At 51.0% G+C, this 25,536-nt stretch overlaps 14 non-coding genes and 1 pseudogene across 14 annotated transcripts; all 15 read right to left on the reverse strand.

The window, feature by feature from the left end:
* Positions 1-8,461: 8,461 nt before the first annotated feature.
* On the reverse strand, positions 8,462-8,603 carry LOC135037466 (U1 spliceosomal RNA; annotated as a pseudogene).
* Positions 8,604-8,755: 152 nt separating this feature from the next.
* Positions 8,756-8,918, reverse strand: LOC135037488 (U1 spliceosomal RNA). The gene has a single exon (XR_010232021.1). It is a non-coding gene; the product is annotated as a U1 spliceosomal RNA (small nuclear RNA).
* Positions 8,919-9,070: 152 nt separating this feature from the next.
* Positions 9,071-9,234, reverse strand: LOC135037493 (U1 spliceosomal RNA). Its single transcript, XR_010232026.1, has one exon. It is a non-coding gene; the product is annotated as a U1 spliceosomal RNA (small nuclear RNA).
* A 671-nt stretch (positions 9,235-9,905) lies between these two features.
* Positions 9,906-10,068, reverse strand: LOC135037498 (U1 spliceosomal RNA). Its single transcript, XR_010232031.1, has one exon. It is a non-coding gene; the product is annotated as a U1 spliceosomal RNA (small nuclear RNA).
* A 152-nt stretch (positions 10,069-10,220) lies between these two features.
* LOC135037489 (U1 spliceosomal RNA) lies at positions 10,221-10,384 on the reverse strand. Its single transcript, XR_010232022.1, has one exon. It is a non-coding gene; the product is annotated as a U1 spliceosomal RNA (small nuclear RNA).
* A 671-nt stretch (positions 10,385-11,055) lies between these two features.
* LOC135037465 (U1 spliceosomal RNA) lies at positions 11,056-11,218 on the reverse strand. The gene has a single exon (XR_010232003.1). It is a non-coding gene; the product is annotated as a U1 spliceosomal RNA (small nuclear RNA).
* Positions 11,219-11,370: 152 nt separating this feature from the next.
* Positions 11,371-11,534, reverse strand: LOC135037490 (U1 spliceosomal RNA). Its single transcript, XR_010232023.1, has one exon. It is a non-coding gene; the product is annotated as a U1 spliceosomal RNA (small nuclear RNA).
* A 671-nt stretch (positions 11,535-12,205) lies between these two features.
* On the reverse strand, positions 12,206-12,368 carry LOC135037463 (U1 spliceosomal RNA). Its single transcript, XR_010232001.1, has one exon. It is a non-coding gene; the product is annotated as a U1 spliceosomal RNA (small nuclear RNA).
* Positions 12,369-12,520: 152 nt separating this feature from the next.
* On the reverse strand, positions 12,521-12,684 carry LOC135037487 (U1 spliceosomal RNA). Its single transcript, XR_010232020.1, has one exon. It is a non-coding gene; the product is annotated as a U1 spliceosomal RNA (small nuclear RNA).
* A 646-nt stretch (positions 12,685-13,330) lies between these two features.
* On the reverse strand, positions 13,331-13,493 carry LOC135037508 (U1 spliceosomal RNA). The gene has a single exon (XR_010232041.1). It is a non-coding gene; the product is annotated as a U1 spliceosomal RNA (small nuclear RNA).
* A 152-nt stretch (positions 13,494-13,645) lies between these two features.
* LOC135037477 (U1 spliceosomal RNA) lies at positions 13,646-13,809 on the reverse strand. The gene has a single exon (XR_010232010.1). It is a non-coding gene; the product is annotated as a U1 spliceosomal RNA (small nuclear RNA).
* Positions 13,810-14,480: 671 nt separating this feature from the next.
* Positions 14,481-14,643, reverse strand: LOC135037500 (U1 spliceosomal RNA). Its single transcript, XR_010232033.1, has one exon. It is a non-coding gene; the product is annotated as a U1 spliceosomal RNA (small nuclear RNA).
* A 152-nt stretch (positions 14,644-14,795) lies between these two features.
* Positions 14,796-14,959, reverse strand: LOC135037482 (U1 spliceosomal RNA). The gene has a single exon (XR_010232015.1). It is a non-coding gene; the product is annotated as a U1 spliceosomal RNA (small nuclear RNA).
* Positions 14,960-15,630: 671 nt separating this feature from the next.
* Positions 15,631-15,793, reverse strand: LOC135037501 (U1 spliceosomal RNA). The gene has a single exon (XR_010232034.1). It is a non-coding gene; the product is annotated as a U1 spliceosomal RNA (small nuclear RNA).
* Positions 15,794-15,945: 152 nt separating this feature from the next.
* Positions 15,946-16,109, reverse strand: LOC135037483 (U1 spliceosomal RNA). The gene has a single exon (XR_010232016.1). It is a non-coding gene; the product is annotated as a U1 spliceosomal RNA (small nuclear RNA).
* Between the last annotated feature and the right edge of the window lie 9,427 nt (positions 16,110-25,536).

The raw sequence follows: 25,536 nt of genomic DNA on the forward strand, positions 1-25,536 counted from the left end.
CAACGCGTGTATGTATAGATGCAGGTGTGGGTACGTCTGTGTATGTCCAGGTGTCAGAATGTGTATGTATAGATGCAGGTGTGGGAAGGTCAGTGTAGGTTCAGGTGTCAGCGCGTGTATGTATAGATGCAGGTGCTTGTATGTCCAGATGTCAGTGCATGTATGTATAGATGCAAGTGTGGGTACGTCGGTGTATGTCCATTTGTCAGCGCGTGTATATATAGATGCAGGTGCTTGTATGTTGGTGTATGTCCAGGTGTCAGCATGTGTATGTATAGATGCAGGTGTGGGAATGTTGGTGTATGTCCAGGTGTCAGGGCGTGTATGTATGGATATTAGGTGTGGGTACATCAGTGTATGTCCAGGTGTTAGCGCATGTATGTATAGATGTATATATACACACACATACGATAGATAGATAGATAGATAGATAGATAGATAGATAGATAGATAGATATTATAAGGGCACGGTCGTGCCCTTATATTAAGGCTGAATCGAACAAACGGAATTCTCCCATAGGGAACTTCTGAGATGGGGGCATGGTGTTTGAGGGGCTACACCTCAAAACTGATTGGACGTACTGAGCTGAAATTTGGCATGGGCGTGTAGAATCGTCACCCGGTGCTGCATGCCAAATTTCAGGGCAAAATAATAAAAAATGAGGAATTGGGAGTAACCTAAAGTTCCAACTGTCAGTTTTTTTCTGTGGCTTCCTTTGTGGCTTTTTGACACCGTTTTCCTATAGAGTGAATTACTGTAGATATTTTTTGGGAAGGCATAACTCCGGATAGAGGACGAATTAAGACTTGGGGTTTGTTTTACTAGATAGAGTATGCCCCAGTGTAGTGCCTTTTGGGGTTGTGGTTTTTCAGAAAGTTATAGGGTTTTTTTAATTAAGAGAAATATGCCCCATTATAGAGATAGGGCTTTTCAATTTGTTGCGGCTGCGCAGTGGCCGCCAGGAGAGCGAGAGTGAGTGAGGGAAGGGGTCTCGTGCAGGCTGAGGTTATAAAAGTAGCTGCTGGCGGCGGGAGGAGAGCCAGCGGTTCCTGGGTGTGTGCACCTGCGGTCCCTTACAGACTGCAGCGACCCATTAGGACTGTGGAGGAGAGGGGTAGCGGCATAGCAGCCGCAGGCTTACCGAAAGTGCTCACTACTGAGCAATATGGTCCCCTTACCCAAAGTGGGAGCCGCAGCGGGAGGAATAGCTGGAGTTGCGCCGCAGGAGAAAGTCAGAGGACATCCAGAAGAGACATCCGGTGCAGCGCTGACTCCTGACTGACAGCGCTTGCCTACTGAGCGGTGTGGTACCCCCACACCTGAAGCGGGTGCGGGAGCGGCAGCGGCAGCCGGAGAAGACAGCTGTGCTGCACGGAAGAAGTCAGGCAGCAGCACCAGCGGGCTGAGGTGGGGAGGATCAGTATGGTCCCTTACGTGCGGCTCACATTCAGATCCATCCGGCTCCCTTCCCCTCCTCCCCTGCACCCTTAGCAGCCTGCCCCCACATCTCATTCACCCACCGCCGCAGACTCCTCCCCCACACGGTTATTATAATAAGGCCACCCCCCTACCCCCTTCCCTCCCTGCTGTGTGTCCAGCCACCCCCCCCCTCACCTGCTGTGTGTCCGGCCTACCCCCCCCCTCACCTGCTGTGTGTCCAGCCCCCCCCCCCTCACCTGCTGTGTGTCCAGCCCCCCCCCCCCCCCCCTCACCTGCTGTGTGTCCGGCCTACCCCCCCCCCCCTCCCTGCTGTGTGTCCAGCCCCCCCCCCCTCACCTGCTGTGTGTCCGGCCTACCCCCCCCCCTCCCTGCTGTGTGTCCAGCCCCCCCCCCCCCTCACCTGCTGTGTGTCTGGCCTACCCCCCCCCTCCCTGCTGTTTGTCCGGCCACCCCCCCCCCTCACCTGCTGTGTGTCCGGCCTACCCCCCCCCTCCCTGCTGTTTGTCCGGCCACCCTCCCCTCCCCTGCTGTGTGTCCGGCGGCCTACCCCCCCCTCCCTGCTGTGTGTCCGGCCTACCCCCCCCTCACCTGCTGTGTGTCCAGCCCCCCCCCCCTCACCTGCTGTGTGTCCAGCCCCCCCTCCTCCCCTGCTGTGTGTCCGGCCTACCCCCCCCCCCTCCCTGCTGTTTGTCCGGCCACCCTCCCCTCCCCTGCTGTTTGTCCGGCCACCCTCCCCTCCCCTGCTGTGTGTCCGGCCACCCTCCCCTCCCCTGCTGTGTGTCCGGCCACCCTCCCCTCCCCTGCTGTGTGTCCGGCCTACCCCCCCTCACCTGCTGCGTGTCCAGCCCCCCCCCCTCACCTGCTGCGTGTCCAGCCCCCCCCCCACCTGCTGTGTGTCCAGCCCCCCCCCCCTCACCTGCTGTGTGTCCAGCCCCCCCCCCTCACCTGCTGTGTGTCCAGCCCCCCCCCCTCACCTGCTGTGTGTCCAGCCCCCCCTCACCTGCTGTGTGTCCAGCCACCCCCCCCCTCCCCTGCTGTGTGTCCGGCCTACCCCCCCCCTCTCTCCCTGCTGTTTGTCCGGCCACCCTCCCCTCCCCTGCTGTGTGTCCTGCCTACCCCCCCTCCCTGCTGTGTGTCCGGCGGCCTACCCCCCCCCTCCCTGCTGTGTGTCCGGCCTACCCCCCCCCTCACCTGCTGTGTGTCCAGCCCCCCCCCCTCACCTGCTGTGTGTCCAGCCCCCCCTCCTCCCCTGCTGTGTGTCCGGCCTACCCCCCCCCTCCCTGCTGTTTGTCCGGCCACCCTCCCCTCCCCTGCTGTTTGTCCGGCCACCCTCCCCTCCCCTGCTGTGTGTCCGGCCACCCTCCCCTCCCCTGCTGTGTGTCCGGCCACCCTCCCCTCCCCTGCTGTGTGTCCGGCCTACCCCCCCTCACCTGCTGCGTGTCCAGCCCCCCCCCCTCACCTGCTGCGTGTCCAGCCCCCCCCCACCTGCTGTGTGTCCAGCCCCCCCCCTCACCTGCTGTGTGTCCAGCCCCCCCCTCACCTGCTGTGTGTCCAGGCCCCCCCCCTCACCTGCTGTGTGTCCAGCCCCCCCCCTCACCTGCTGTGTGTCCAGCCCCCCCTCACCTGCTGTGTGTCCAGCCACCCCCCCTCCCCTGCTGTGTGTCTGGCCTACCCCCCCCCTCTCTCCCTGCTGTTTGTCCGGCCACCCTCCCCTCCCCTGCTGTGTGTCCTGCCTACCCCCCCTCCCTGCTGTGTGTCCAGCCACCCCCCCCACTCACCTGCTGTGTGTCCGGCCTCCCCTCCCCCCCCTCCCCTCCCCTGCTGTTTGTTTGGCCACCATCCCCTCCCCTCCCCTGCTGTGTGTTCGGCAACTCCCCCCTCTTCCTGCTGTGTTCGGCCACCCCCTCCCCTCCCTGCCGTGTGTCCGGTCACCCTCCCCTCACACACGCAGACACGCAGCGCCTGACACACACGCAGACACGCAGCGCCTGACACACACGCAGACACGCAGCGCCTGACACACACGCAGCGCCTGACACACGCAGAGCCTGACACACACGCAGCGCCTGACACACACGCAGACACGCAGCGCCTGACACACACGCAGACACGCAGCGCCTGACACACACGCAGACACGCAGCGCCTGACACACACGCAGCGCCTGACACACGCAGAGCCTGACACACACGCAGCGCCTGACACACACGCAGACACGCAGCGCCTGACACACACGCAGACACGCAGCGCCTGACACACACGCAGCGCCTGACACACACGCAGCGCCTGACACACACGCAGCGCCTGACACACACGCAGCGCCTGACACACACGCAGACACGCAGCGCCTGACACACGCAGACACGCAGCGCCTGACACACACGCAGACACGCAGCGCCTGACACACACGCAGACACGCAGCACCTGACAGACACGCACACACACACACAGCACCTGACACAGATATGCAGCGCCTGACACACACACGCAGACATACAGCGCCTGACACACACACACGCAGACATGCAGCACCTGACACACACATGCAGCACCTGACAGACACACACACCCACACACACACACACAGACATGCAGCACCTGACACACCCACACACACACACACATGCATCACCTGACACACCCACACACAGACATGCATCACCTGACACACCCACACACATATACAGACATGCAGCACCTGACACACACACACACACACACACACACACACAGACATGCAGCGCCTGACACACACACACATACAGACATGCAGCACCTGACACACACACACACACATACAAACATGCAGCACCTGACACACACACACACACACACGCAGCACCTGACACACATATATACATGTGGCATTTAACGCACACATGCACAGCACCTGACACACAATCATATACACTCAGTGCACCTAACACACACATACACTCGCAGCACCTCACACACACTCGTATACACACGCAGCACCTGCCACTCACACATATATACACATGCAGCACCTGCCACTCCCACATACATGAACAGCACCTGAAACACACATACACGCGCAGCACCTGACAGTCACACACATACAGATGCGACAGCTGACACAAACACATACACGCTCAACACCTGACACCCACGTGGCAGCTGACGCATACAAATGCAGCACCTGAAATACACACATATACACGTGCAGCACCTGAGACACACACATACACGTACAGCACCTGAGACACACACACACACATGTATGTACACGCGCGGCTCCAGGCACACACATACGTACGTACACACGCGGCACTTGACACACACACGTACACGCGCGGCACCTGACACAAACACACACACACGTACGTACATGTGTGGCACCTGACACACACACGTATGCACACGTGTGGCTCCTGACACACACGCGCGTTGCTCCTGACACACACACATGTACGTACGCGCTCGGCTCCTGACACACACACGTATGTATACGCGCGGCACCTGAAACCTACACGTATGTACGTATACGTGCGGCTCCTAACACCCTCACGCATGTACACGCGTGGCTCCTGGCACACTGGCACACACACACACACACACACGCGGCACCTGACACATACACGCGTGTACGTACACACATGCACAGCACCTGACATACACACATGTAGGTACGCGCCACCTGACACACACACACACACACACACACGTACACGCACGACACCTGACACACACGTACGTACGCGCACGGCACCTGACACACACGTACATACTAGTGATGAGTGGGTTCGGTTCGTCGGAATCCGGACCCCCCGAACTTCACCCATTTTACATGGGTCCGAGGCAGGTTCGAACCTTCCCGCCTTGCTCGGCTAACCCGAGCGCGCCCGAACGTCATCATCCCGCTGTCGGATTCCCGCGAGATTCGGATGTCTGCATTCGTGGAAAGGGGTCCCATGTGTAAACATGGGACCCCTTTCAGTCCGTCTGGTCCGGGTGTTCGGTTTGTTGTTTTGCCAAGTACGTGGAGTTAATCTGGAACCTGGATCAGGTGAGTATAATTATCTTTTATTTTCAGGTACCCGTGGATTCTACTTGGAGAAGAGGACCGACTGCTTCGTGTCAACATAGGTAAGTATGTGTGTGTCGGCAGGTGTGAAATAAAGTTATACTTTCACGGTGTCTGTGTCCTGTTTTTATTTGGGTATTTTTCCCCCAGTAGAACTACAGGTACCAGCGGGCACGTTTTTCTCCCGCATGCTGGTACTTGTGGTTCTCAAAGTACCAGATTGCGGGGGAGGCTTGCTGGGACTTGTAGTACTACTGGAAAAAACAATATTCTTTCAATTTTCTCAAGGCTATCACCCTCCCATCCGCAGCCCTTGGATGGGGGGACAGCCTTGGGCTTCACCCCTGGCCCTTGGGTGGCTGGGGGGGGACCCCTTGATTGAAGGGGTCCCCACTCCCCCAGGGTACCCCGGCCAGGGGTGACTAGTTGGATATTTAATGCCACGGCCGCAGGGCACTGTATAAAAGTGACCCCCGGCTGTGGCACTATCTGTCCAGCTAGTGGAGCCCGATGCTGGTGTAAAAATAATGGGGGACCCTACTCTTTTTGTCCCCCGTATTTTTTGCACCAGCACCAGGCGCAGAGCCCGGAGCTGGTTTTAAAAATACGGGGGATCCCCTGTCCGTTTTCCCCCCGGATTTTTAGAACCAGGACCGGATCGAAGAGCCCGAGGCTGGTTATGCTTTGGAGGGGGGACCCCACGCAATTTTTCTTTTCCGGGTTTTTCACATTCCATTTAAAAAAATAATAATAATAATAATAATAATCTTTTAAAAAATATATAAATAATACTTGTGCCTCCAAAAAAGACAAACCAAGTACCTAATCCCTTCTAATATAAATAGATATGCTATTACCCCAAAAAAATATTATTTTTTATTAGATTCCGCCTGCAAAGTGTGGCGGATTGAAAATGACGAATTTACTGTTTAAAAGCACTGTTGTCGAATTTACAAACTTCAATTGAATATACTTTTGTTGAATTGCCGCATTTGTACCATTGCAGAAAATCGAATTTGTCAAATGTCGAATTTTAAAAAGTCGAATTTTGAAAGGATGCAAGAATAGGCCCCGCCCCCTTCTTCACATCAGCCGTCCCCTTCTACCCCTGTACCTTGCTCTCTCCTGTCTGTGCTCTCTCCCGTCTGTAGGACTAGGCCCCGTCCCCTTCTTACCCTCCAGTGACTGCTCTCTCCTGACAAGTGGACCAGGCCTGCCCCCTACACGCTGCTGGTGTCTTCATTGTTACTTGGTCTGGAGCTCCGTTGGGGAGAGAACTCACGTGAGCTCATTAAGAATGAGGAACTGGGATGTTTTAATTTTATTGTGAGTAGTGTACTGTGGTGATGTAGTATGTTGTATGGGGGGTATAGTGTAACTATGAAGTGCAGCATATGGGAGGGCTATAGCATAGTGATGTAGTGTGGCATATGGGGGGTGGTAGCGCATAGGCGTGCGTACAGGGGGTGCCTGGTGCGCACAGGCACTCCCTAATGTCCAGCACCGCTGCACGATACGCTTGCTGTGGCACAGTGATCGCTGAGTGTGTGATCGGTGGAGCCTAGCCTGTAGCTCATTTCCGTACCTCCCACCACCGCTGCGCCCGCCCCCCCTCTGCCTGCTGCTAATACTATGCTGAGTGCATTCGTCGGCGGCCTCACTGGGGGGACTGGTGTCACCTTGCAATGTGACGTGGTGATGTCCGCCTATGCTCTCCTCCCGCCCACCCGTGCTTTCCTCCCGCTGCGGTCTCTCAGTCCTAGTGTGCCGCGGCTGCCACACCACTGGCAGTGTTCCTCTAGGGGGGACTGGGAGCCGCCGGCAGACACATTCTGCTGAGACTTACTTGTCAGTGCGGGTTCCGGATGGCAGGCGGCGGGTGGGAGGGCAGACGGGGAGCAGGTGTCACAAGGAGTGTGTGGGTAACTAAATCACAATACTTCCGCTCAACGTGGCACTGCTGGTCCTTCATCTCCCATGTCTCTTCACCAGGTGGCGGGCGGCCCGGAAATTAAGTGATGTGTTGTGCAGCAGTCAGTGTGAAGTGACTGTGAGTAACACTGATGGTGCTGATGATGCTGCTGCAGAATCGGGAAGCAATTAATTCATAAATATAATGTACTCAGTGTATTATACATACATAAACATGTACATACGTGTATTTGTGTATACATGTATATACATGAGTGTGTGTGCATATATATATATATATACAGCCAGTTCCCAGGAACAAAAGTCCTCCCCCGCTTCCGCTAAGTCCACAGCATGACGCTGGGGCTCCACTGGTGGAGCCAGGTGCGGTGGGGGCCCGTCTCAAGTGCTTCAGCAATCAGTGGGCTTGCTCACAGGTGGATCCCTGGATTCTACAAGTAGTGTCTCAGGGATTCAAGCTGGAATTCGAGACGTCTCCCCCTCGCCGTTTCCTAAAATCTGCCTTGCCAACATCTCCCTTGGACAGGGAGGCTGTGATAGAGGCAAATTCACAAGCTGTATTTGCAGCAGGTGATAGTCAAGGTACCCCTCCTTCAACAAGGAAGGGGTTACTATTCCACAATGTTTGTGGTACCGAAACCGGACGGTTCGGTGAGACCCATTTTAAATCTTTGAACACGTATATAAAACGGTTCAAGTTCAAGATGACCCTTAGTTCGCATTAAACACCCCCACCCTCCTTCGGTGTGGGGCTCATGTTGGCAATGCCCCAGCCCCTGAAGCATTCAAGCTGATTTCTTGCAGCAGCTGGGTACTGTAACAGCTCCAGAGCTGCTCTGTGAGGCAAGTAAAAGGGTGTGGGCCCTGCAGCACTACCTGTAGTTTGCATTGTGTGTTGGAAGGAACAAAGTAAGCAGACGGGAGAAGTCAGGATAGTGCGCAAGGGCATAGAAGGGAGCGGCTCAAGAAAAGAGAAGTGGAAACAGACAGCAAACTAGGCTGGAGAGAGACCTGAGACAAAGAGATCTGAATTATACGAGAGACGGCCAGGGGAAACACAAATTATGCAGTCAAGTTTCCCACATTTGGGGAAATCACAGGGGCAGCACACCCAGAGTGCAATGGGTGAGCCTTGCCCTGGGAGAAGCACCTACATGATCATAGTATCTCACCTGGCAGGTAAGTAGGAGTTGGGCTAGAGCTGGGGAGGGTCGCTGCTCGGGTACCCCCCTGTCAAGTGAAGGAGATCCAACTGAGGCAGCACAAGGGAACTCTCGAAAGAGGAACAAGGCTAGAGGAAGATCTGAGACAAAGAAATCTGATTTTTACCAGAGTTGACCAGAAGAAAGCACAAACACAGTCCCCCACTACCACAAATAATGCAGTCAAGTTTCCCACATTTGGGGAAATCACAGGGGCAGCACACCCAGAGTGCAATGGGTGAGCCTTGCCCTGGGAGAAGCACCTTCCTGATCATAGTTTCTCACCTGGCAGGTAAGTAGGAGTTGAGCTAGAGCTGGGGAGGGTCGCTGCTCGGGCACCCCCCTGTCAAGTGAAGGAGATCCAACTGAGGCAGCACAAGGGAACTCTCGAAAGAAGAACAAGGCTAGAGGAAGATCTGAGACAAAGAAATCTGACTTTTACCAGAGCTGACCAGAGGAAAGCACAAACACAGTCCCCCTCTACCACAAATAATGCAGTCGAGTTTCCCACATTTGGGGAAATCACAGGGGTCATCATACCCAGAATGCAATGAATGAACCTCACCCTGGGAGAACAATCTTCATGACCATGATATCTCCTATGCAAAATAAGTATGATTTGGGATAGGGCTGGGGAGGGCCGCTGCTCAGGCACATCTCTGTCAAGTAAAGGCGATTCAACTGAGGCAGCACAAGGGAACTCTCATCTGGGGACAACAACTGCTGGGAGAACACATATTTTCAGATGAACATGGGAGGGCAGAAGGCTGCCTAATACTGAAGCACCCCCAAACAACAAACCAAATGCAACAACTAGTACAAGCATTCCTGGGGGAAGGCCTGCAGCAGATGGATTTGCATATGGTGATGTCATCCAAGCAGTGGGTCAAAGTTGGCTTCAACCCTCGTCTGCATATGAAAAGAAAAAAGGGATGTGCAGGACATGGCGTCCTTTTGTGGCGCTTGGATGACCCTTAATTCGCATTAAACATCTCCACCCTCCTTCGGTGTGGGGCTCATGTTGGCTATTCCCCAGCCCCTGAAGCATTCAAGATGATTTCTTGCAGCAGCTGGGCACTGTAACAGCTCCAGAGCTGTTCTGTAAAGCATGTAAAAGGGTGTGGGCCCTGCAGCACTACCTGTAGTATGCATTGTGCATTGGAAGGCACAAATTAAGCAGACGGGAGAGGTCAGGATAGTGCGCAAGGGCATAGAAGGGAGCGGCTCAAGAAAAGAGAAGTGGAAACAGACAGCAAACTAGGCTGGAGAAAGACCTGGGACAAAGAGATCTGAATTATACGAGAGCCGACCAGAGGAAACACAAATTATGCAGTCAAGTTTCCCACATTTGGGGAAATCGCAGGAGCAGCACACCCAGAGTGCAATGGGTGAGCCTTGCCCTGGGAGAAGCACCTTCCTGATCATAGTATCTCACCTGGCAGGTAAGTAGGAGTTGGGCTAGAGCTGGGGAGGGTCGCTGCTCGGGCACCCCCCTGTCAAGTGAAGGAGATCCAACTGAGGCAGCACAAGGGAACTCTCGAAAGAAGAACAAGGCTAGAGGAAGATCTGAGACAAAGAAATCTGACTTTTACCAGAGCTGAGCAGAGAAAAGCACAAACACAGTCCCCCACTACCACAAATAATGCAGTCGAGTTTCCCACATTTGGGGAAATCACAGGGGTCAGCATAGCCAGAATGCAATGAATGAACCTCACCCTGGGAGAACAATCTTCATGACCATGGTATCTCCTATGCAAAATAAGTATGATTTGGGATAGGGCTGGGGAGGGCCGCTGCTCAGGCACATCTCTGTCAAGTAAAGGAGATTCAACTGAGGCAGCACAAGGGAACTCTCATCTGGGGACAACAACTGCAGGGAGAACACATATTTTCAGATGAACATGGGAGGGCAGAAGGCTGCCTAATACTGAAGCACCCCCAAACAACAAACCAAATGCAACAACTAGTGCAAGCATTCCTGGGGGAAGGCCTGCAGCAGATTGATTTGCATATGGTAATGCCATCCAAGCAGTGGGTCAAAGTTGGCTTCAACCCTCGTCTGCATATGAAAAGAGAAAAGGGGCGTGCAGGGCATGGCGGCCTTTTGCGGCGCTTGGGTGACCCTTAGTTCGCATTAAACATCTCCACCCTCCTTCGGTGTGGGGCTCATGTTGGCAATGCCCCAGCCCCTGAAGCATTCAAGCTGATTTCTTGCAGCAGCTGGGTACTGTAACAGCTCCAGAGCTGCTCTGTGAGGCAAGTAAAAGGGTGTGGGCCCTGCAGCACTACCTGTAGTTTGCATTGTGTGTTGGAAGGCACAAAGTAAGCAGACGGGAGAAGTCAGGATAGTGCGCAAGGGCATAGAAGGGAGCGGCTCAAGAAAAGAGAAGTGGAAACAGACAGCAAACTAGGCTGGAGAGAGACCTGAGACAAAGAGATCTGAATTATACGAGAGACGACCAGGGGAAACACAAATTATGCAGTCAAGTTTCCCACATTTGGGGAAATCACAGGGGCAGCACACCCAGAGTGCAATGGGTGAGCCTTGCCCTGGGAGAAGCACCTACATGATCATAGTATCTCACCTGGCAGGTAAGTAGGAGTTGGGCTAGAGCTGGGGAGGGTCGCTGCTCGGGTACCCCCCTGTCAAGTGAAGGAGATCCAACTGAGGCAGCACAAGGGAACTCTCGAAAGAGGAACAAGGCTAGAGGAAGATCTGAGACAAAGAAATCTGATTTTTACCAGAGTTGACCAGAAGAAAGCACAAACACAGTCCCCCACTACCACAAATAATGCAGTCGAGTTTCCCACATTTGGGGAAATCACAGGGGTCAGCATACCCAGAATGCAATGAATGAACCTCACCCAGGGAGAACAATCTTCATGACCATGGTATCTCCTATGCAAAATAAGTATGATTTGGGATAGGGCTGGGGAGGGCCGCTGCTCAGGCACATCTCTGTCAAGTAAAGGAGATTCAACTGAGGCAGCACAAGGGAACTCTCATCTGGGGACAACAACTGCAGGGAGAACACATATTTTCAGATGAACATGGGAGGGCAGAAGGCTGCATAATACTGAAGCACCCCCAAACAACAAACCAAATGCAACAACTAGTGCAAGCATTCCTGGGGGAAGGCCTGCAGCAGATTGATTTGCATATGGTAATGCCATCCAAGCAGTGGGTCAAAGTTGGCTTCAACCCTCGTCTGCATATGAAAAGAGAAAAGGGGCGTGCAGGGCATGGCGGCCTTTTGCGGCGCTTGGGTGACCCTTAGTTCACATTAAACATCTCCACCCTCCTTCGGTGTGGGGCTCATGTTGGCAATGCCCCAGCCCCTGAAGCATTCAAGCTGATTTCTTGCAGCAGCTGGGTACTGTAACAGCTCCAGAGCTGCTCTGTGAGGCAAGTAAAAGGGTGTGGGCCCTGCAGCACTACCTGTAGTTTGCATTGTGTGTTGGAAGGCACAAAGTAAGCAGACGGGAGAAGTCAGGATAGTGCGCAAGGGCATAGAAGGGAGCGGCTCAAGAAAAGAGAAGTGGAAACAGACAGCAAACTAGGCTGGAGAGAGACCTGAGACAAAGAGATCTGAATTATACGAGAGACGACCAGGGGAAACACAAATTATGCAGTCAAGTTTCCCACATTTGGGGAAATCACAGGGGCAGCACACCCAGAGTGCAATGGGTGAGCCTTGCCCTGGGAGAAGCACCTACATGATCATAGTTTCTCACCTGGCAGGTAAGTAGGAGTTGGGCTAGAGCTGGGGAGGGTTGCTGCTCGGGTACCCCCCTGTCAAGTGAAGGAGATCCAACTGAGGCAGCACAAGGGAACTCTCGAAAGAGGAACAAGGCTAGAGGAAGATCTGAGACAAAGAAATCTGATTTTTACCAGAGTTGACCAGAAGAAAGCACAAACACAGTCCCCCACTACCACAAATAATGCAGTCGAGTTTCCCACATTTGGGGAAATCACAGGGGTCAGCATACCCAGAATGCAATGAATGAACCTCACCCTGGGAGAACAATCTTCATGACCATGGTATCTCCTATGCAAAATAAGTATGATTTGGGATAGGGCTGGGGAGGGCCGCTGCTCAGGCACATCTCTGTCAAGTAAAGGAGATTCAACTGAGGCAGCACAAGGGAACTCTCATCTGGGGACAACAACTGCAGGGAGAACACATATTTTCAGATGAACATGGGAGGGCAGAAGGCTGCCTAATACTGAAGCACCCCCAAACAACAAACCAAATGCAACAACTAGTGCAAGCATTCCTGGGGGAAGGCCTGCAGCAGATGGATTTGCATATGGTGATGTCATCCAAGCAGTGGGTCAAAGTTGGCTTCAACCCTCGTCTGCATATGAAAAGAAAAAAGGGATGTGCAGGGCATGGTGTCCTTTTGTGGCGCTTGGATGACCCCTCCTTCGGTGTGGGGCTCATGTTGGCTATGCCCCAGCCCCTGAAGCATTCAAGATGATTTCTTGCAGCAGCTGGGCACTGTAACAGCTCCAGAGTTGCTCTGTAAAGCATGTAAAAGGGTGTGGGCCCTGCAGCACTACCTGTAGTATGCATTGTGCGTTGGAAGGCACAAAGTAAGCAGACGGGAGAGGTCAGGATAGTGCGCAACTGCATAGAAGGGAGCGGCTCAAGAAAAGAGAAGTGGAAACAGACAGCAAACTAGGCTGGAGAAAGACCTGAGACAAAGAGATCTGAATTATATGAAAGCCGACCAGAGGAAACACAAATTATGCAGTCAAGTGTCCCACATTTGGGGAAATCGCAGGAGCAGCACACCCAGAGTGCAATGGGTGAGCCTTGCCCTGGGAGAAGCACCTTCCTGATCATAGTATCTCACCTGGCAGGTAAATAGGAGTTGGGCTAGAGCTGGGGAGGGTCGCTGCTCGTGCACCCCCCTGTCAAGTGAAGGAGATCCAACTGAGGCAGCACAAGGGAACTCTCGAAAGAAGAACAAGGTTAGAGGAAGATCTGAGACAAAGAAATCTGACTTTTACCAGAGCTGACCAGAGGAAAGCACAAACACAGTCCCCCACTACCACAAATAATGCAGTCGAGTTTCCCACATTTGGGGAAATCACAGGGGTCAGCATACCCAGAATGCAATGAATGAACCTCACCCTGGGAGAACAATCTTCATGACCATGGTATCTCCTATGCAAAATAAGTATGATTTGAGATAGGGCTGGGGAGGGCCGCTGCTCAGGCACATCTCTGTCAAGTAAAGGAGATTCAACTGAGGCAGCACAAGGGAACTCTCATCTGGGGACAACAACTGCAGGGAGAACACATATTTTCAGATGAACATGGGAGGGCAGAAGGCTGCCTAATACTGAAGCACCCCCAAACAACAAACCAAATGCAACAACTAGTGCAAGCATTCCTGGGGGAAGGCCTGCAGCAGATTGATTTGCATATGGTAATGCCATCCAAGCAGTGGGTCAAAGTTGGCTTCAACCCTCGTCTGCATATGAAAAGAGAAAAGGGGCGTGCAGGGCATGGCGGCCTTTTGCGGCGCTTGGATGACCCCTAGTTCGCATTAAACACCTCCACCCTCCTTCGGTGTGGGGCTCATGTTGGCTATGCCCCAGCCCCTGAAGCATTCAAGCTGATTTCTTGCAGCAGCTGGGCACTGTAACAGCCACAGAGCTGCTCTGTAAGGCAAGTAAAAGGGTGTGGGCCCTGCAGTACTACCTGTAGTTTGCATTGTGCATTGGAAAGCACAAAGTAAGCAGACGGGAGAAGTCAGGATAGTGCGCAAGGGCATAGAAGGGAGCGGCTCAAGAAAAGAGAAGTGGAAACAGACAGCAAACTAGGCTGGAGAGAGACCTGAGACAAAGAGATCTGAATTATACGAGAGCCGACCAGGGGAAACACAAATTATGCAGTCAAGTTTCCCACATTTGGGGAAATCGCAGGAGCAGCACACCCAGAGTGCAATGGGTGAGCCTTGCCCTGGGAGAAGCACCTTCATGATCATAGTATCTCACCTGGCAGGTAAGTAGGAGTTGGGCTAGAGCTGGGGAGGGTTGCTGCTCGGGTACCCCCCTGTCAAGTGAAGGAGATCCAACTGAGGCAGCGCAAGGGAACTCTAGAAAAAAGAACAAGGCTAGAGGAAGATCTGAGACAAAGAAATCTGACTTTTACCAGAGCTGACCAGAGGAAAGCACAAACACAGTCCCCCACTACCACAAATAATGCAGTCGAGTTTCCCACATTTGGGGAAATCATAGGGGTCAGCATACCCAGAATGCAATGAATGAACCTCACCCTGGGAGAACAATCTTCATGACCATGGTATCTCCTATGCAAAATAAGTATGATTTGGGATAGAGCTGGGGAGGGCCGCTGCTCAGGCACATCTCTGTCAAGTAAAGGAGATTCAACTGAGGCAGCACAAGGGAACTCTCATCTGGGGACAACAACTGCAGGGAGAACACATATTTTCAGATGAACATGGGAGGGCAGAAGGCTGCCTAATACTGAAGCACCCCCAAACAACAAACCAAATGCAACAACTAGTGCAAGCATTCCTGGGGGAAGGCCTGCAGCAGATTGATTTGCATATGGTAATGCCATCCAAGCAGTGGGTCAAAGTTGGCTTCAACCCTCGTCTGCATATGAAAAGAGAAAAGGGGCGTGCAGGGCATGGCGGCCTTTTGCGGCGCTTGGATGACCCCTAGTTCGCATTAAACACCTCCACCCTCCTTCGGTGTGGGGCTCATGTTGGCTATGCCCCAGCCCCTGAAGCATTCAAGCTGATTTCTTGCAGCAGCTGGGCACTGTAACAGCCACAGAGCTGCTCTGTAAGGCAAGTAAAAGGGTGTGGGCCCTGCAGTACTACCTGTAGTTTGCATTGTGCATTGGAAAGCACAAAGTAAGCAGACGGGAGAAGTCAGGATAGTGCGCAAGGGCATAGAAGGGAGCGGCTCAAGAAAAGAGAAGTGGAAACAGACAGCAAACTAGGCTGGAGAGAGACCTGAGACAAAGAGATCTGAATTATACGAGAGCCGACCAGGGGAAACACAAATTATGCAGTCAAGTTTCCCACATTTGGGGAAATCGCAGGAGCAGCACACCCAGAGTGCAATGGGTGAGCCTTGCCCTGGGAGAAGCACCTTCATGATCATAGTATCTCACCTGGCAGGTAAGTAGGAGTTGGGCTAGAGCTGGGGAGGGTTGCTGCTCGGGTACCCCCCTGTCAAGTGAAGGAGATCCAACTGAGGCAGCGCAAGGGAACTCTAGAAAAAAGAACAAGGCTAGAGGAAGATCTGAGACAAAGAAATCTGACTTTTACCAGAGCTGACCAGAGGAAAGCACAAACACAGTCCCCCACTACCACAAATAATGCAGTCGAGTTTCCCACATTTGGGGAAATCATAGGGGTCAGCATACCCAGAATGCAATGAATGAACCTCACCCTGGGAGAACAATCTTCATGACCATGGTATCTCCTATGCAAAATAAGTATGATTTGGGATAGAGCTGGGGAGGGCCGCTGCTCAGGCACATCTCTGTCAAGTAAAGGAGAGTCAACTGAGGCAGCACAAGGGAACTCTCATCTGGGGACAACAACTGCAGGGAGAACACATATTTTCAGATGAACATGGGAGGGCAGAAGGCTGCCTAATACTGAAGCACCCCCAAACAACAAACCAAATGCAACAACTAGTGCAAGCATTCCTGGGGGAAGGCCTACAGCAGATGGATTTGCATATGGTGATGTCATCCAAGCAGTGGGCCAAAGTTGGCTGGAACCCTCATCTGCATATGAAAAGAGAAAAGGGGTGTGCAGGGCATGGCGGCCTTTTGCGGCGCTTGGATGACCCCTAGTTCGCATTAAACACCTCCACCCTCCTTCGGTGTGGGGCTCATGTTGGCTATGCCCCAGCCGCTTAAGCATTCAAGCTGATTTCTTGCAGCAGCTGGGCACTGTAACAGCTCCAGAGCTGCTCTGTAAGGCAAGTAAAAGGGTCTCTGTGGCGCAATCAGTTAGTATGTACGGCTATTAACCAAAAGGTTGGTGGTTCAATCCCACCCAGGGACCTAATTGACCTTGTTATCAGATTTTGGTGATCTTTAAGTAGACAAGTCAAATTTCATACCCCCTGTTATGGTGTAGGGTACCTGGCCTTCTCTGATGTAATCAGAGTTAGATTTGATTCAGTGATTTTATAAAAACATCTAGGAAGCACAATTTAGCAGTGGGTTGCAGAGAAAAAGAAATATGCTGGCAAAAAAATCAAATTGCGTGATTAAACAGCTCTTCATTTTCTGGCTTTATTTTTATGCTAACAAATTTGTTCTCTGAAAAGTGTCCACAAAGCCAAGTCTCTGATTAACACCTTTGTAGGGATGGTTTTTCACCTATTACTAAATTAAACTTGCTTCATTGGAAAGGCAGCAAGATGCATCCTCATTTCAATGTCTACTGAAATAATACAGGTTGACACCAGGAAACATTAACGCCACTGCATCCTTGCTGCTTTCTCATGTGGAAGTCTGTTTAATGTGAAAACAAGGTGATATCTAATTAGCACACAGGTAAGAAATTACGAAAATCTTTATTTAAGGGTGAAGATGTTTCTCACAAAATTGTTGCCCCAATGCATCATTGAAATTCAAGCTGGAAAGATGATTTTAATATATCACTTGTACATTTTGTATTGCTCTTCTGGTGACAATGTCGTTTTTTTTGTCAATTACCATTTTAATAATAGGGTAAAGAAAATTAAGTGGATTTTTGAAAGAAAACTATACTGTCAATATACTATTAAAACAAATTAAAATGGTAAAAGTTATTGTACTTTAAGTAAAAATAAAAGAGCAAAAATATCAATCCCAGTTTTGATTACTTAAATTAACAAAAAAAAAATGCATATAGCAAAGTATAGTTTCAATCTGCCTACCTCTGGGTTATGGGTCCAGCATGCTTCCATTGCAGTACTCTGCTGCACATGTAAGTGCAAGAGATCCTGAAGCACTCACTCATCATGGGAAAGTACCAATGTGTTTATTCATTGGTTGATGGAAGAAACATCTTACAAAAACTCTCCAGATTATTGATTTTTTAATGTTTTTCTAGGAAACGTTCTAGATGTATGCTTATTAGCCTTTGTCAGTATGTACTGTTTGCAAAGTGTCTCTGTGGCGCAATCGGTTAGTGTGTTCGGCTATTAACCAAAAGGTTGGTGGTTCAATCCCACCCAGCGACGTAATTGACCTTGTGATCAGATTTTGGTGATATTTAAGTAGACAAGTCAAAATTTCAAACCCACTCTTATTGTGTAGGGTACCTGGCCTTCTCTGATGTAATCAGAGTTAGATTTGATTCAGTGATTTTATAAAAAACAGCTAGGAAGCACAATTTAGCAGGTGGTTGCAGAGAAAAAAAATATGCTGGCAGAAAAATCCAATTGAGTGATTAAACAGCTCTTCATTTTCTGGCTTTATTTTTATGCTAACAAATTTGTTCTCTGAAAAGTGTCCACAAAGCCAAGTGCATTCCTGCTTCAATGACAGCAGCACATCCCTACCTCACTTATAGCAGCACATCCCTGCCTCGCTGACAGCAGCACATCCCTGCCTCGCTGACAGCAGCACATCCCTGCCTCGCTGACAGCAGCACATCCCTGCTTCGCTGACAGCAGCACATCCCTGCTTCGCTGACAGCAGCACATCCCTGCTTCGCTGACAGCAGCACATCCCTGTCTCGCTGACAGCAGCACAGCACTGCTTCGCTGACAGCAGCACATCACTGCTTCACTACCAGCAGCACATCCCTGCCTCACTGGCAGCAGCACATCCCTGCCTTACTGACAGCTGTATATAGGGCCTAATTCAGACCTGATCCCTGCTGTGCATATTCACACAACAGGAGATCAGGTCTGAAGTGCGTGTGTGCTGGTGCCGCAGTGCACCGGCACATGCCAGAGATGCGATCAGCATCTCTGCCCAGTGAGCGCCTCTGCCTGATTGACAGGCAGAGGCGGTCACTGGGCAGGAGGAGTCGGGCCAGCGGCGTTGTGCCGCCATTTTGGGGGCACAGTCAGGACAACGCAGACATGACCGGACCGTATGGGGGCGGGCCGTGACGGCTGCGTGACCCGGACAGCAACGGGCCTTATTTACTAAAATCTCAGATAAATTTTATGGCATTTATGTGCAGTCTAGTTTGCACAGTTGATAGAGTGTTGATCTTGCACTATCAATGTAAGCCTCACATAGGTTTGATACACATGTAAGTTTGTTTTTATTTTACTACATTGTGGTTTGTGGCTCTATACCATGTAATGCATGTCTTTTAACAGTAGTCAAGTCTTCCAATGTGCTTGTTAGTGAAACCCAATAGATAGCTTTATTTTATTTTGTTTCTTCAAATATTGAATGCATATGTCTTATAACTTTTTTTTTTTTTCAATATACAGGTTGAGTATCTGTATATACATTTTTATTATAAGATTTTCAATGACACAAGTACATCCAAGTTGCAGATTATGGATTGTGAAGGACAAATCAACCATATAAACAATTTAAGCAATTTAAATTGCATGCAGGTAGTAGAATATCAAACTCCTTGGATGAGAGTTGGTCGTAATAAACTAGGATAGAAAAGAATAAAGTAGAAAATAAGATTTTAAACCTACCGGTAAATCTTTTTCTCGTAGTCCGTAGAGGATGCTGGGGACTCCGTAAGGACCATGGGGATAGACGGGCTCCACAGGAGACATGGGCACTTTAAGAAAGACTTTAGTTCTGGGTGTGCACTGGCTCCTCCCTCTATGCCACAGTTAGAGAAACTGTGCCCAGAGGAGACGGACAGTATGAGGAAAGGATTTTGTTAATCCAGGGCAAGATTCATACCAGCCACACCAATCACACCGTATAACTTGTGATAAACTACCCAGTTATCAGTATGAAAAAACAACATAGCATCAGTGCAGGACCGATGCAACTATAACATAACCCTTATTGAAGCAATAACTATATACAAGTATTGCAGAAGTAGTCCGCACTTGGGACGGGCGCCCAGCATCCTCTACGGACTACGAGAAAAAGATTTACCAGTAGGTTTAAAATCTTATTTTCTCTAACGTCCTAGAGGATGCTGGGGACTCCGTAAGGACCATGGGGATTATACCAATGCTCCAAAACGGGCGGGAGAGTGCGGATGACTCTGCAGCACCGATTGAGCAAACATGAGTTCCTCCTCAGCCAGGGTATCAAACTTATAGTATTTTGCAAAGGTGTGTGAACCCGACCAAGTAGCAGCTTGACACAGCTGTAGTGCCGAGACCCCTCGGGCAGCCGCCCAAGAAGAGCCCACTTTCCTCGTGGAATGGGCCTTGACCGATTTCAGTAACTGCAATCCAGCCATAGAATGCGCTTGCTGAATCGTGTTACAAATCCGGCGAGCAATAGCCTGCTTTGAAGCAGGGGCACCAATCTTGTTGGTTGCATACAGGACAAACAGCGCTTCAGTTTTCCTGACTCTAGCCGTCCTGGCCACGTAAATTTTCAAAGCCCTAACCACATCAAGTAACTCGGAATCCTCCAAGTCACGCGTAGCCACAGGCACCACAATAGGTTGGTTCATATGAAAAGATGAGACCACTTTTGGTAGGAATTGAGGACGGGTCTGCAATTCCGCTCTATCCACATGGAATACCAAATATGGGCTTTTATGTGACAAAGCCGCTAATTCTGACACTCGCCTAGCCGAAGCCAAGGCTAATAACATGACCACCTTCCATGTGAGATATTTTAACTCCACTGTTTTAAGTGGTTCAAACCAGTGTAATTTTAGAAAACTTAACACCACGTTAAGGTCCTAAGGTGCCACCGGAGGCACAAAAGGAGGCTGAATATGCAGCACTCCTTTTACAAAAGTCTGAACTTCTGGAAGAGAAGCCAATTCTTTTTGAAAGAAAATGGATAAGGCCGAAATCTGGACCTTAATAGAGCCTAATTTTAGGCCCAAATTCACTCCAGTTTGTAGGAAGTGAAGGAAACGGCCCAGATGGAATTCTTCCGTAGGAGCATTCCTGGCCTCACACCAAGAAACATAATTTCGCCATATACGGTGTAATGTTTTAACGTTACATCCTTCCTAGCCTTTATCAGCGTAGGGATGACCTCAACCGGAATGCTAGGATCCGGCATTCAACCGCCATGCCGTCAAACGCAGCCGCGGTAAGTCTTGGAACAGACAGGGCCCCTGATGCAACAGGTCCTGTCTTAGAGGGAGAGGCCACAGATCTTCTGTGAGCATTTCCTGCAGATCCGGATACCAGGTCCTCCGTGGCCAATCTGGAACAATGAGGATTGTTCTCACTCCTCTTTGTCTTATTATCCTCAACACCTTGGGTATGAGAGGAAGAGGAGGAAATACATAGACCGACCGGAACACCCACGGTGTCACTAGGGCGTCTACAGCTACTGCCTGAGGGTCTCTTGACCTTGCGCAATACCTCTGTAGCTTTTTGTTGAGCCGGGACGGCATCATGTCTATCTGTGGCAGTTCCCACCGACTTGTAATCTGTGCAAAGACTTCCTGATGAAGTCCCCACTCTCCCGGATGTAGGTCGTGTCTGCTGAGGATGTCTGCTTCCCAGTTGTCCACTCCCGGAATGAACACTGCTGACAGTGCGCTTGCGTGATTCTCCACCCAGCGAAGAATTCTGGTGGCTTGTGCCATCGCCACTCTGCTTCTTGTGCCGCCTTGGCGGTTTACATGAGCCACTGCGGTGACGTTGTCTGACTGGATCAGAACCGGTTGGTCGCAAAGTAAGGTCTCCGCTTGACGTAGGGCATTGTATATGGCCCTTAGTTCCAGGATGTTGATGTGAAGACAAGTCTCTTGACTTGACCAAAGACCTTGGAAATTTCTTCCCTGTGTGACTGCTCCCCAACCTTGGAGGCTTGCGTCTGTGGTCACCAGGATCCAGCCCTGAATGCTGAATCTGCGTCCCTCGAGAAGGTGAGCACTCTGCAGCCACCACAAGAGTGATACCCTGACCCTGGGGGACAGGGTGATCAACCAGTGCATCTGTAAATGTGACCCGGACCACTTGTCCAGTAGGTCCCATTGGAAAGTCCTCGCATGGAACCTGCCGATTGGAATGGCCTCGTATGATGCCACCATCTTTCCCAGGACTCGAGTGCAGTGATGCACTGACACCTGTTTTGGTTTCAATAGGTTCCTGACAAGAGTCATGAGTTCCTGGGCCTTTTCTATCAGGAGATAAACCCTCTTCTGGTCTGTGTCCAGAATCATGCCCAAGAAAGACAGACGAGTAGTAGGAATCAACTGCGACTTCGGGATATTGAGAATCCAGCCGTGTTGCTGTAACACTTTCAGTGAAAGTGATACGCTGTTCAGCAACTGCTCTCTTGATCTCGCTTTTATGAGATCGCCCAAGTACGGGATAATTGTGACACCTTGCTTGCACAGGAGCACCATCATTTCCGCCATTACCTTGGTGAAAATTCTCAGGGCCATGGAGAGACCAAACAGCAACGTCTGAAATTGGCAATGACAGTCCTGTACCGCAAATCTGAGTTACGCCTGATGAGGTGGATAAATGGGGACATGAAGGTATGCATCCTGTACACAAATGCGGACAACAGGTGTCAAGCCGTGTGTTGCCTTTGTCAAGCTGTAATAAGTAGGGATAAGGACGTTAACCACCTCGGAACATCCTCCCTTATATGTCACCTGCAGCGCATTCATCATAAGTCAGTGACAAGTTCAAAAACTTTGGATGACAGCGGAAGCAGTCCACTAACCACTAAATCCCTTCCTCTTGTAACCAAGCTCCTGCAAACCACACCACCAACTCCCTCAGTGTCAATTTCCTCCTTAGACTGGAGAGCCAATAGTCCTGCAGGCCATGTCACTGGCAACTCTGACGAGTCCTCTCCTGCCTGGGATTCCTCCGATGCATCCTTGAGTGTAACGCCTACTGCTGCTGGCGCTGCTGTTGTTGCTGTTGGGAGTCGATCGTCATCCCAGAGGGGAAGTCGGAAGACCACTTGTACTTCTTCCAGTAAGCAATTGACTGTCCAACAGTCCTTTGCGAGGAAGATGAAATATCACAGCAGTCATCCTGCTGCAAAGCGGATAACTCAGGTCTGGGTGGTGAGAAACGTGGTTCCGGTATCCATCGTTAATTTAGAGGCAACTAGAGACTTGATTGAGGTACTGTGTCCCCGGTACCAAATACCCTCTAGGTTCCATTTCTCTAGGCAGGCGATACCGAAAATGTACACAGACCTCAGAAAAAGAGTCACCAGTGTCCTAAAAAATGCAGTTGTACCCAATGTCCACTTGTCTGTGGTTAAGTGGAGCAGGGCAGACTCAGGACTATATGACTGTGACAGCCCACTGGGTAGATGTATTGCCTCCCGCAGCAAGAACAGCAGCGGCGGCACCAGTAGCAGCATCTCGCAATTGCCAACTCGTTCCTAGGCAGGCTACGCTTTGTATCACCGCTTTCCATAAGAGGCACACAGCTGACAACCTCTTACGGAAACTGAGGAACATCATCGCAGAATGGCTTACCCCAATTGAACTCTCCTGGGGATTTGTGACATCGGACAACGCCACCAATATTGTGCGTGCATTACATCTGGGCAAATTCCAGCACGTCCCATGTTTTGCACATACATTGAACTTGGTGGTGCAGAATTATTTAAAAAACGACAGGGGCGTGCAAGAGATGCTGTCGGTGGCCCGAAGAATTGCGGGCCACTTTCTGCCTTCAGCCACCGCATGCCGAAGACTGGAGCACCACCAAACATTCCTGAACCTGCCCTGCCATCATCTGAAGCAAGAGGTGGTAACGAGGTGGAATTCAACCCTCTATATGCTTCAGAGGATGGAGGAGCAGCAAAAGGCCATTCAAGCCTATACATCTGCCCACGATATAGGCAAAGGAGGGGGAATGCACCTGACTCAAGCGCAGTGGAGAATGATTTCAACGTTGTGCAAGGTTCTGCAACCCTTTGAACTTTCCACACGTGAAGTCAGTTCAGACACTGCCAGCCTGAGTCAGGTTATTCCCCTCATCAGGCTTTTGCAGAAGAAGCTGGAGACATTGAAGGAGGAGCTAAAACAGAGCGATTCAACTAGGCATGTGGGACTTGTGGATGGAGCCCTTAATTTGCTTAACCAGGATTCAATCTGTTGAAATCAGAGCACTACATTTTGGCCGCCGTGCTCGATCCTAGATTTAAAACCTACATTGTATCTCTCTTTCCGGCAGACACAAGTCTGCAGAGGTTCAAAGACCTGCTGGTGAGAAAATTGTCAAGTCAAGCGGAACGTGACCCGTCAACAGCTCCTCCTTCACATTCTCCCGCAACTGGGGGTGCGAGGAAAAGGCTAAGAATTCCGAGCCCACCCGCTGGCGGTGATGCAGGGCAGTCTGGAGTGAGTGCTGACATCTGGTCCAGACTGAAGGACCTGGCAACGATTACTGACATGTCGTCTACTGTCACTGCATATGATTCTGTCACCTTTGAAAGAATGGTGGAGAAAAAGAGGCAATTTGGAGGCCCTTGCACAAACTGGCTTTATTCTACTTAAGTTGCCCTCCCTCCAGTGTGGACTCCGAAAGAGTGTTTAGTGCGGCCGCTCACCTTGTCAGCAATCGGCGTACAAGGTTACTTCCAGAAAATGTGGAGAAGATGATGATCATCAAAATTAATTATAATCAATTCCTCCGTGGAGACATTCACCAGCAATTGCCTCCAGAAAGTACACAGGGATCTGAGATGGTGGATTCCAGTGGGGACGAATTAATAATCTGTGAGGAGGGGGATGTACACAGTGAAAGGGGTGAGGAATCGGAGGATGATGAGGTGGACATCTTGCCTCTGTAGAGCCAGTTTGTGCAAGGAGAGATTGATTGATTCTTTTTTGGTGGGGGCCCAAACCAACCAGTCATTTCAGTCAGTCGTGTGGCAGACCCTGTCGCTGAAATGATGGGTTCGTCAATGTTTTTCTTTTCAATCTAAGCCCCTGCAGTTTTCTGTAAGCATCTGCTTCGCTATGATGATCAACAAGTCACAAGGGAAAACACTCAGGGCTGGAGGCGTAGATCTTAGGACCAGCTGCTACAAGCATGGCAGAGGTGTCACTATCACTGGTGACACCCAGAGAGGCGGCGAGGGAGATTGTAATGCAGTGCGCGCAGATAAGCAGCGCAATGGTAAAAAGGAGGCATGGTCTCATAGGTAGGGGCGTGGCCTGAATCACCATTTTGTTGCTGCGGGTATCCCGGGGGTTGGGGGCTGTACCCGGGGACTAGTGTGTGAGTGGTGCTGGCTCCTGCACAGTGACAGAAACTGGGTGTTGCACGTAATGTCACAGTGAAACACCCATATTCTGTCACTGAAGAAAAGCCGGCACTTTGGTGTCACCCCACTTGGCGGGTGACACTCGGGTGTGTGCCGCAACCCCGTTGTGATGCCACTGACCCATGGGAAGCTTTACGTGGCTTACCCATGTGTTAGTAGCCCCAAGCATCTTTTGTGTTAGTCCCTGAAGAAAAACTTCAAATATTGTTTACAATTTTGTAATCAATGGCCTAATTCAGTAAGGATTGCAAATTCTGCTAAGTAACAGAATTTGCAATCCTTTGGTTCGCATGCTGGGGCCACCCATCACAGGGCATGGCCACCCAGCATGCCGCCTCCCTTCTTGACCACGCTGAAATTGCAGTCTCAGTGCAGTTCAGCGTGATCATAAAAAATGGGTTAGCCTCCTGTTGGTGCAGACTGTACGTGTGCGCAGGAAGCCGCCACCATTTTTGTGATCGCAACGGCTGCATGTGATGTCATGCAGCCGCTCTGACCACGCCTCCTGTTTCTCCGTTGAAGCCCTGCCCCCGCAC

Source organism: Pseudophryne corroboree, unplaced genomic scaffold (genome assembly GCF_028390025.1).
Source record: "Pseudophryne corroboree isolate aPseCor3 unplaced genomic scaffold, aPseCor3.hap2 scaffold_680, whole genome shotgun sequence".
NCBI classification, from domain to species: domain Eukaryota; kingdom Metazoa; phylum Chordata; class Amphibia; order Anura; family Myobatrachidae; genus Pseudophryne; species Pseudophryne corroboree.